The following is an 11,027-nucleotide window of genomic DNA, read 5'->3' on the forward strand; positions in this document are numbered from 1 at the left end:
AGGAGCTTGGGAGGCTGAGGCTGGAGGATTGTGAGTTCAAAGCCAGCCTCAGCAAAGGCAAGGAATTAAGCAATTCTGTGAGACCCTGTCTCTAAATAAAATACAAAATAGGGCTGAGGATGTGGCTCAGTTGTTGAGTGCCCCTGAGTTCAATCCTTAGTACCAAAAGAAGTAGTAGTAGTAGTAGTAGTAGTAGTAGTAGTAGTAAACATTGTATGATAGCTGTAGCATTCAAACAGGGAACACTACAAATGTACTTTCTAAAGGATAAAGTCACTCCCAGAGTTTGGTTTAGGTACTTGAAGTAGTAACATCTGGGGGTAGAATGTAGGGTACACTGAAATACTTAACAGGTAACATTTTTGGAGGACCCAAGGCATGTCTGGATACACAGCAGTTAGAGACCAAGGATATTGCCCATCAAACCTGAAGGACATGCTGCACGATATCCAAATGTGGGGAAAGAAGCTGCCATCTTTCCAGGTGGTCTGTGAAGGACTTAGGAGGGAACCATTTTGCAGCTGTACTCAAGGGCTGGCAACCAACAAAGGCAATTCCTGGCAAACTCAAGTTTGGCCCAAAATAAAGGCCCAGTAAACATGTGCTGCATGACATAGAGTGTGCTTAAGTGACCAGAAAAAAACAAACATGGAGAGAGGTTTGCACAAGGGACAACTGGTCACTGAAACCCACTGGCTCTACCCCTCTCTCTCCAATCCAACTGCTTGCAGAAATGGCTGGGAGAGATGCATCTGGATGGGAAATCAGAAGGGTGAGGATGGGAGAAATTGTTTGGAGACTGAACCCGAGACCAGGAAATGTGGAGTCTGCAGGTGACAGAGGAGACTAAGAATTGGCTCCCCCACCACACAAATGGAACCCAAGGGAGATCCCTGGGGTAAAGTCTTCCAGTGTGGACCAGCAAGTATAGGGTGCTGGCAGTGCATTAATTTAAAATCTCCAGACCGGCTGTGGGCTGGCGGGCTAGTGGGATGGCAGATGAGGAAGAAGACCCAACCTTTGAGGAGGAAAATGAAGAAATTGGAGGAGGTGCAGAAGGTGGACAGGGTAAAAGAAAGAGAATTTTTACTAAAGAATTGCGATGCATGATGTATGGGTTTGGAGATGACCAGAATCCTTACACTTAGTCATTAGATATTCTTGAAGACCTTGTCATAGAGTTCATCACTGAAATAACTCACAAGGCAATGTCAATTGGAAGACAAGGTCGAGTACAAGTTGAAGATATCGTCTTCTTGATTCGAAAGGACCCAAGGAAGTTTGCTAGGGTTAAAGACTTGCTCACCATGAATGAAGAATTGAAACAAGCTAGAAAAGCATTTGATGAAGCAAAATACCGATCTTGATAAATTTTGTATTTTGTGAAATTTCATTATCTTCTGTGGAAATCATATATAATAATTGTGTATTTTGTTCAGTAATGTCCTAATATCTAGGCATGTAAATAAAAGATGGAGAAACAAAGTTTTCAGCCTTTATTTTCATGTCTTTGATTTTAGAGTGATCCTTGAGCCTCTAATTGCCTGCCTTTACATGACTATACTTGAATTACTTACTGAGTTTAATGACTACGTGTAAGTTAAAGTACCTTACAAATTATGCAGTTCCTTCTGACTTTTGACTATCTAAAGGATGAAGTAGTATTTATGTGTTAGGTATATTTGTGCCATTATAAGCTATACTATAGCTGTTTAATGTGAAATCTAAGTGTCATTTTGACTATGACAGCTGAGACATATGCCTTACGTATTCTGAAGTTTTTAGACAACAGTGGTCTGAGATGTTATTAAAGATAGTGAACTGGTTTTTCTTTTAAGGAGATGATATTTGAAACTACAAGTTCTTGTAGGAATGTTTATGTGTCTTAAATGATAATTTGTTTTGATATTTTCTAAAGAGTGATTTTTTATTTTTATTTTTTTAGAAACTTTAAGTTTCATGTTGATGCTTCCATGTTGAAAGACTTTTTTTATTTAAAACCTTTTGGACTTAGGTTACTTTTTAAGTTTTAGAACTCATTTTCCCAATCAAAGCCAAAGGCATTCAGGCAAATACTTAAACACCTGAGTACAAAACAAAGGCTGAGGACAGTATCTCCCTATTGGAGTAGTTCAGGACTAAAGATCATCAAGTCAAGAACTAGTTTCTGGAGAGCCATACCTGAACCCACTGCATATTTAAGGACTCAAAGTCTGTTTAGTATACTGTATACAGAAAATGTTCATAAGAGTAATCAAGAGGTCATGCTATAGCAAACCAGACATTTCTGTTCTTAATCCCTCACTCTGGTCCTGTACCTCCTCTCCTGTGTATTATTTAGTCCTTATTTATATTTTTAATGAAATTGCAAGTTCATAGTTAGGTTCTATTCCCTCCTCTGTCTCATCAGCCATCTCCAACTGCCCATGTCCTAGGCAGACTGCACCCACATCTGGTCTCTTACCTGGAACCTGGAGTTTATTCTCTTCCTCACCCAGAAGATACCTCTTCCTTTTCCCATCAAAACTGCTCTAGGTGAGACAAGGACCAGCCTCACCCTACCCTCCACCTCCATTTGTGGGGACAGATTCCCATTCTCCAGAAGTTCCTCCTCTGTCCCCAATTATGGGCACTTATAGTAACTTGTTAAACTCTCTTATTAATTCTGGCACTCAGGCTTTCCCCATTAGGTATGAAATCAGCTGTAGGCTGTTTATATGACTTTTTGTCAGATGGAGGTGTTTTCCTTCTCATCCTTATTTGCTTAGCACTTAGAACATGACTGGGTGTTGACTTTTGTGAAGTCCTAGTTTTGCATCTCTTAAGATGATGAATAATTTTGTTAACGTGATTAATAGCACTTCTGAATATTCTATTGTTCACAGGACTACAGTATTCCTGAGAGATTACTCACTTGATCATGATGTATTATCTATTTTATTTTGATATTTATTTTCCTAATATTTTGTGGTGTTTATTGTGTTTCTCTCTTCATGAAGGATATTAGTTTGTAATTTTCTTATCTTTAAATGTCCTTGTGATGACTGAGATTTTAGCTCAGCAGTAAAGTGCTTGACTAGGGTTCACAAGGCCCTGGGTTTGATCACCAGCACTGAAAAAAGTAATCATAATTATAAATATTAATTTTAAAATTAAGTGTTGCTTGATTATTTTGTGATCAGGATCCTTCTGGCTTCATAAAATGGGTTTGGCGATATAGTATATCCTAGGCATGTTATCATAAAATCTTTGTTTAAGATTAGTATTACTTGGTTCTTAAATATTTGATAGAATCACCAATGAATATGTTTCTAGTGTCTATTTGGTAAGGTTTTTATAAATTTAATTACTATAACATGTATATAGCTATTCAGATTTTCCACTTTTTTCTTATATATTTTGATAATTTGTTTTTCCAGATTTTTTTTGTCTATGTTGTCATTGAGCTAAATGTTTTTCCTATAATATATCCTTATAAGAAGATATACAGGACTACATTATTGTAATACCTTAGGATATGTTGAGATATCTTTTGTATTTAGATATTGCTCATTGTGCTTTTCTTTCTCACTTAATCTTGCTCTCATCAAGTTTATTAAACTTTTTGAAAAGTCATTTTTCTGTTCTCTTGTTTTTTTATAGTGTTATCATTTTCTATATTCTACATCATATCTTTACTATTTCCTTTCATCCACTTACTTTGGTTTAATTCCTTCTTTTTTTTCTCAAGGTGGATAATCAGAGTCAACATTAATTTTATCCCTGTGTCTTTTTCTAATGTAAGCAGATGGCATAGAAACATTCTTTTCTTCAGCTGCATCCTGTTGCTAGGTTGCTTGTCAGTTATCCATCAGTTCAAAATAATTTCCAATTCCCCTTGTAATTTTTTCTTTAACACATAGGTATTTTTTAAAAGAAACACATTGCATAATTTAAAAATGTTTTGTTATCATTCAGGTATTTTACATTGTTGATTCATAATTTAAGCATTATCAAATATACTTGGAAAAAAATTCTTAAATTTTGAGACTCACTTTATGATCGTATTAGTTAACTTGACGACACTGTGACAAAATACCTGAGATAAACAACTTAAAAGAAGGAAAATTTGTTTAAGATAATGTTTTGAGAGGTTTAATCCATGGTTTTTAGCACCTTTTCTCTGGACCTGCGATAAAGCCGAACAGCTTGGTTGGGGTCATGGTGTTTGGGAAGTGAGAGAGCAGAAGAGCTCCAGGTCCCAATCTCCCCTTCCAGGCCATGCCTCCAATGACTTAACTTCCTTAATCCAAGCCCCAGCTTCCAAAGTTTCCACCATTCCCAATTCCATCATAAGCTGGTACTCAACATTCAGCACATAATCATATGTGGAAAATACAAGATTGCAACCACAACAATGATTGTACCTTACAGTCTACCTTAGTGAATGTTCCCTGTAATCCTGAAATTAATATGACATCTCTTCTCTATCTGACGGATCTAATGTTCTATAAAAGCTTCAGATTTTATAAGTCTTTGATAACCATACAAACTTTTTTCTTGTACTTATTGTATCAATTACAATTGTTTACAATTCTCTTAATGACAGTAGATTTCCTTAGTTCTGGTCATTTTTTTTGAAGCTCTAGTATTCAAAGGGCATGCACATTAATGAATTTCATGTTTTGTTAAAATATCAACTCCTTTATCATTGTGAAATGTCTCCTCTATAGTTCTGATAATATTCCTTGTCTGGAAATCTATTTTAGGGCTCTTGTATTTTGTGCCATGTCAACTTAGCTTAATTAGAACTAAGTTCTCCAGAATCTCCTTTGTTGTACACTTCTCAGTTATAATTGGCCCAAAGAGAAATTAGATAAAGGAGAAATGTGTATTATTCTCTTAACCTTCTACAGTGGTAAATGGACAGTGTGGTGTTGGACAGATGGAGAGGTGCTGGCTCCTCCATTCTACATGAAGCTCTTCTTCATGACTGCTACCAGTGCATACCCACAGTGGTTTTAGCCATCATCAGATGAGTGGCTAAAACTCCAAAAAGAAACAGCTCCCTTCATGAGTCCAGCACTTCTTACTCTGAGGTCACACTTGTGCTAATAGACATATCAGCTCTCAGGCATTACCTCCTTGGTGACTCTTCTGACCCTCCAACTCCACTGTTCAGATCCTCTCTTCCCTAATTCTTTTTCTAATTTCAATGAGATAGTAAAATGTTATTCTCTGAGAAAGCAGCAAAGTTAATATTCTAACTGGTGTTTGTAAAAAAAAAAAAAAGAAGAAAGAAAGAAAGAAAGAAAACACACATTACCAATATCAAGAATTGCATGGGATATCATTAAATATCCTAAAAATACGAAAGGCAAAATAAGAGAATATTATAACATTATGAACTAACCTACATACATAAATTCAAGTGTGGATCTATTTCTTGAAAATCCTGAGCTACTAAATTCACTAAAAATAAACCAAGTAAACTGAATAGTGCTCTAACTACTATTTAAACTATATTAATTTAAAAAAAGTAATCTCTAGGTCCACATTGATTAACTGGAAATTCTATTAACAATTAAGAAAGTATATTATGCTACATAAATTTTTTTCAAAAAATTTAAAAGAAGGAAACACCTTATGATTCATTATGTGAAATCAGTATGACCTTGATACAATACAAATGAGATCCCTGACTTCTAAAAAACAAAACAAAAACCCCAAACCTATAGAACAATAACCATAATGAACATACATACAAAATTTGTAATGAAATATTAATAAATTAATTCCAGCAATATACAAAATGAACAAGACAATAAGTGGGTGTGATAATTTTCTAACGTGAACTCAACTACATTAAGGTTCACACCAATAGCTGGTGAGACATTATTTTTGCTTGTGTATAGAAGAGATTAGTATTTGACGCAGAATCTTCACTGATATGCATACACATCATTAAATTCATTGATGGTCCCATAAAAAATAAAGATAGAGGGCTGAGCATGATGGTGTACACCTGTAATCCCACTTCCTGAGAGGCTGAGGCAGGAGGATCTCACGTTCAAGGCCAGCCTGATAAACTCGGTAAGACCCTGTCACAAAATAAATTAAAAATGGCTGGGTTGTGCCTCAGTGGCAGATGCTTGGCTAGTATGTAGAAGACTCTGGGTCCAATCTCCAGTACTGAAAAGATCAACAATAATAATCAAGATGGAGAAATAACTAATTCACTTTGTCTTCTGGAGCTGGGAAAGTCATCTCTTCAACTTTACTGTGAAAGCTCCCCTGCTTCTTAAACCTGAGGACTCAGAATAACTTACATCTGGTTCTCCAGCTTTGATGACATATCATGGGACTTCCTGGCCTTCACAATTGTGAATCAATTTTCATAATGCATCCTCTCATACCTACATATCTTATTGGTTCTCTTTTTCCCTAATTGCTGGGTTAATCCCAGGGATGCCTGACTGGCTCTCTGTAAAATAATCAATTGTTGTAATTCACTATGTTGATAATCTAAATACTAAAACCACATAATAATATCAATTGATGCAGAAACTATATTTGGCATTACGTATTGCACTACTCAGTTTTAAGACTTAATATAAAGCTACAGTTAGCAAGATATTTTACTATGGACAAAGAGATAAACACAGATGAATTTAACAAAAAGATTAACTTCCAGAAATAGGGCCCTATCAGTATGGCCAATTGACTATTGACAAATGTAAAAAGGCAATTCAGTAAGAACATCTATTGGTGATTTTAAAAATAAATTGCAGTGTATTAGGAATAGAAGAGAATGTCCTCAAACTGATAAAGGACATCTACAAAATGGAACAGCTAATTTCACACTCACCACATTTCCTGGTGAAAACCAAATACTGTCCCCACCACATTGGTAACAAGGCAAGGTGTCCACCCTCACCACTCACATCAGCATTCTATGTCAGTCTTAACCAACGAGATAATGCAGAAAAGGAAATAAAAGGCATCCATTCTTGGAAAGGTATAGAAAAAACTGTTTCTATCACAGGTTTTATGATTGTCCATATAGAAGATCTCAAAGAATCTTGGTGGCAAACCCCCCAGCCCCTCTCATTAGTTTATTAAAACTAATGAGAGGGGCTGGGGCTGGGGCTCAGCAGTAGCACACTTGCCTGGCATGTGTGAGGCACTGGGTTCAATTCTCAGCACCACTTATAAATAAATGAAATAAAGGTTTATATTTATTTATATTTATTTAGCAGTATTGTAGGGTTCAATGTACATAAAGGAAAGTCAAACATATTTATATTACTAACAATATAAAACTGGAAAGCAAACTTCTAAAATCTTAGAATCCATACCATTTAAAATGGTTTCCCCAGGGTGAAATTCTTCAGAATAACATAATATGTTGTATAAGTGGCAAAGGATTCTAAAAGGATAAAAGAATACCTAAAATAGGAGATATAATGTGTTTATATGGATCAGAGGACCCACAGCATAATAGCTGAGTAATATCTGTACTCACCGGAGGAAGAAAAGCTGAGGCACATGGAGGCTAAGAAAGGGCTTGCAAATCCAAGGCAGGTTGGGACTTGTTCATTACTGTGGTTCCATGCAGTAGTGATGAGCCCTCTGGACACTTTAAGTCCAACAATCAGAGTTCAAGTGTCGGTGGAACCTTTTGTTTAGTTGGGGTAAAGGTCATTATCTTTCCCTCCTTAAAATGAACTTTGTTTCCCCTCCAAGTTCTACTTTAGGGGACAGGCGGGATTCAGGGCAGGGAGAGAGGCTGCTCAGGACAGTGGCTGCTCCCTGAGTCCTCTACGGTCCCCTGCTGTTTGCCCACTCAGCCCTGTCCCCCAGCGCTGACCCCTGGCTCCTCGCTAATTCGGGTGCCCGAGGCGGCGACCACTGGGAAACTGGATACAAGGAATCTGAGTGTCCATGCTTGGGACATCCTGTCCTCGGCGACTCTGCCGGCTCCATGCTTGCTGGGAGGTGTCCACCCCGTGGACAGTAGGCCCCCTGACCCTGCAAGACCTCCCTCTGTCCTCAGGTGACCCTCGGCAACTGGCCGCATATTTGGCTCTATTGTCCTATTTCCATACAAGTAGAAAATACTTGAAATAGGAAAAGTGTTCCTTAGCTCAGTGGTGGGATAATCAGACTCAGTTTCCAGTCCTGGGTTCAAGCGGGTTGGGAGCAGTTCAGTGGGTTCCTTAGAGTCTTGAAGGTTTTACAGGAAGAATAGTGCGCTTCCGAGCGTCTACTGAGGCCAGTAGGGGGCGCAGGTGCCTAGGATTTTGCGCCCCATGTAGCGAATCCCTTGAAGCCCTGAATTCGGCCAAGAAAAGAGCTGGGCCTTGATTTGAGTGTCCCAGAAGTTGAGTCCTCAAGTTCTTCAATGGAGTTCGTCCAGTAGGAGGGTGAGAGGAGCCTGAGCAGCTCCAGGAGCGCGCCCCAGAATCGCAAGGCTCCCCCCTTGTTCCTGGCAGGCTCTGCTCTGAAAAGAAGCCCTTGGAGATCATGAAAAGTTCACTGTGATTCCTTCCCTCCTCTTCACGGAAAAATTTAGAGGAGTATTTGAAAGACTCTTCCCACCTAGTTCAATGTTCTCTGCCTGGCGTTAGAGTTTTCTTTAGGGGTGTGTGTGTGTGTGTGTGTGTGTGTGTGTGTGTGTTGGATTTTAAAACTTTGCGTGGTTACAAAGGACTGAAAAATAGTTGCTTTTTTAAAAATATATATATATTTTAGTTGTAGATGGACGCAGTACCTTCATTTATTTGTCTTTATTTTTATGTGGTGCCCCGGGGATCGAACCTTGTGCCTAGGCAAGTGTTTTACCTCTGAGCCACAACCCCAGCCCCAATAGTTACTTTTTTGAGGGACTTACTTTGGAGCATCGGAAAAGAAAGACTCTGGGGACTTGGAAAGTTGTGTAGGGAGGGGAGACCAACTGAAAGGAGGGGACCAGCAAGGAGCTAAGAGGGTAGCTTTCAGTTGCTGGGTTTGAGATACCACGTTTGCCCACTCTGGAGCCTCTCTCATGTCGTTAGAATCCCTTTTGAATCCACCCCAAAATGCTGTCCACCCAGAAAGCTTGGAGCTATCTGCTTTCTTTGTTTTCACTAACTTGCCTTTCATCCTGGAATTAGGGAAATCTCTTTTGTAAGATGGGTAGTAGCTAAATCAGGTACCCTGTTGGCTTCCTTAACCCCTTATGTTCCATTGTCCTATTTTTGGAACACCAAAAAACTTAAATTGAGCCACAAATAGAAAATGTATGTAACTTCCAAATAAATATTTGTGTTTTTAGAGTTCTAGTATTCTGAGATACATAATAAGGGAATAATCACTCATATTTACAAATATTATATCATAATTAATGATAATAAATTATATAATAAGCTCTAGATTGAACTTTGCAAAATATTTTAATGCACCTGCATCAATTCCATTGAAATATTGGCAGAAATGAAAACTTGGGGCTTAATGGTTAAGGTTGACTGGCAGTACACTGTCTCCCCTCCCCCACATTTTTTTTCCCCCTGCAGACAGGCTGCCTTCAGGGGCTGGAGAGATTTAGATTGAGGGGAGAGGTTCAGGACTTGAGACCATCAAATCAAAGAATAGTTCTGGCTGAAGATTCAAGGACTGGACTCCAGTTCAGTAGACAGTACAAGTTTTATCAAAGAAATCAACAGATTTCTCTGTAGCAACCCAGACATTTTTAATCTTATGCCCTCACTCCACCTCCCCCTCCTTGTGAATTGTTTAGTCCATATTTATTTTTTTATTTTTTAATGCTATTGTAAGTTCTTAGTTAGGTTCTGATTTTTATATCTCACCAGCCATCTCCAATTGCCCTTGCTCTGGACAGACTGTAGCCCAATCTGGTCCCTACCTGAAGCTTACAGTTATTTTCTCTCCTTCACCTAGGAAATATCCCTTCTCTTCTTTTTTTAAAAAATTTTTTTAAGTTTATATATGATAGCAGAATGCATTACGATTCTTATTACACATATAGAGCACAATTTTTTCATATCTCTGGTTGTATACAAAGTATATTCACACCAATTCGTGTCTTCATACACATACTTTGGATAATAATATCTATCACATTCCACCATCATTTATAACCCCATGCCCCCTCCCTTACCCTCCCAAACCTCTGCCCTATCTAGATTTCTTCTATTCCTCCCATGCTCCCCCTCCCTACCCCACTATGAATCAGCCTCCTTTTATCAGAGAAAACATTCTGCATTTGATTTTGGGGGATTGGCTTACTTCACTTACCATTATCTTTTCTAACTCCATCCATTTACCTGAAAATGATTTTATTCTCTTTTATTGCTGAGTAATATTCCATTTTATATATATGCCACATATTTTAATCCATTCATCTATCAAAGGGCATCTAGGTTGAATTAAAATCAAGAATCAATAAATGGGATGGAATCAAACTAAAAAGTTTCTTCTCAGCAAAAGAAACAATCTGTGAAGTAAATAGAGAGCCTACATCTTGAGAGCAAATCTTTACCCCTCACACTAATCTCTAGGGTATATAAAGAACTCAGAAAGCTAAGCACCCAAAAAACAAATAACCCAATCAATAAATGGGCCAAAGATCTGAACAGACACTTCTCAGAAGATGATGTACAATCAATCAACAAATATATGAAAAAAAAATGTTCTTCATCACTAGCAATTAGAGAAATGCAAATCAAAAGCACTCTAAGATTTCATCTCACTCCAGTCAGAATGGCAGCTATTATGAAGACAAACAACAATAGGTGTTGGTGAGGATGTGGGGAAAAAGGCACACTCATACGCTGCTGGTGGGACTGCAAATTGATGCAGCCAATATGGAAAACAGTATGGAGATTTCTCGGAAAATTGGGAATGGAACCACCGTTTGACCCAGCTGTCCCTCTCCTCAGTGGATACCCAAAGGATTTAAAAACAACATACTATAGGGACACAGCCACATCGATGTTTATAGAAGCACAATTCACAATAGCTAAAGTGGGGAACCAATCCCTTCTCTT

General features: G+C 38.0%; 1 pseudogene; it reads left to right on the forward strand.

Moving 5' to 3' along the window:
* The first annotated feature begins 992 nt into the window (after positions 1 to 992).
* Positions 993 to 1,367, forward strand: LOC113176021 (transcription initiation factor TFIID subunit 13 pseudogene; annotated as a pseudogene).
* Positions 1,368 to 11,027: the final 9,660 nt, after the last annotated feature.

Source organism: Urocitellus parryii, chromosome 11 (genome assembly GCF_045843805.1).
Source record: "Urocitellus parryii isolate mUroPar1 chromosome 11, mUroPar1.hap1, whole genome shotgun sequence".
NCBI lineage: Eukaryota > Metazoa > Chordata > Mammalia > Rodentia > Sciuridae > Urocitellus > Urocitellus parryii.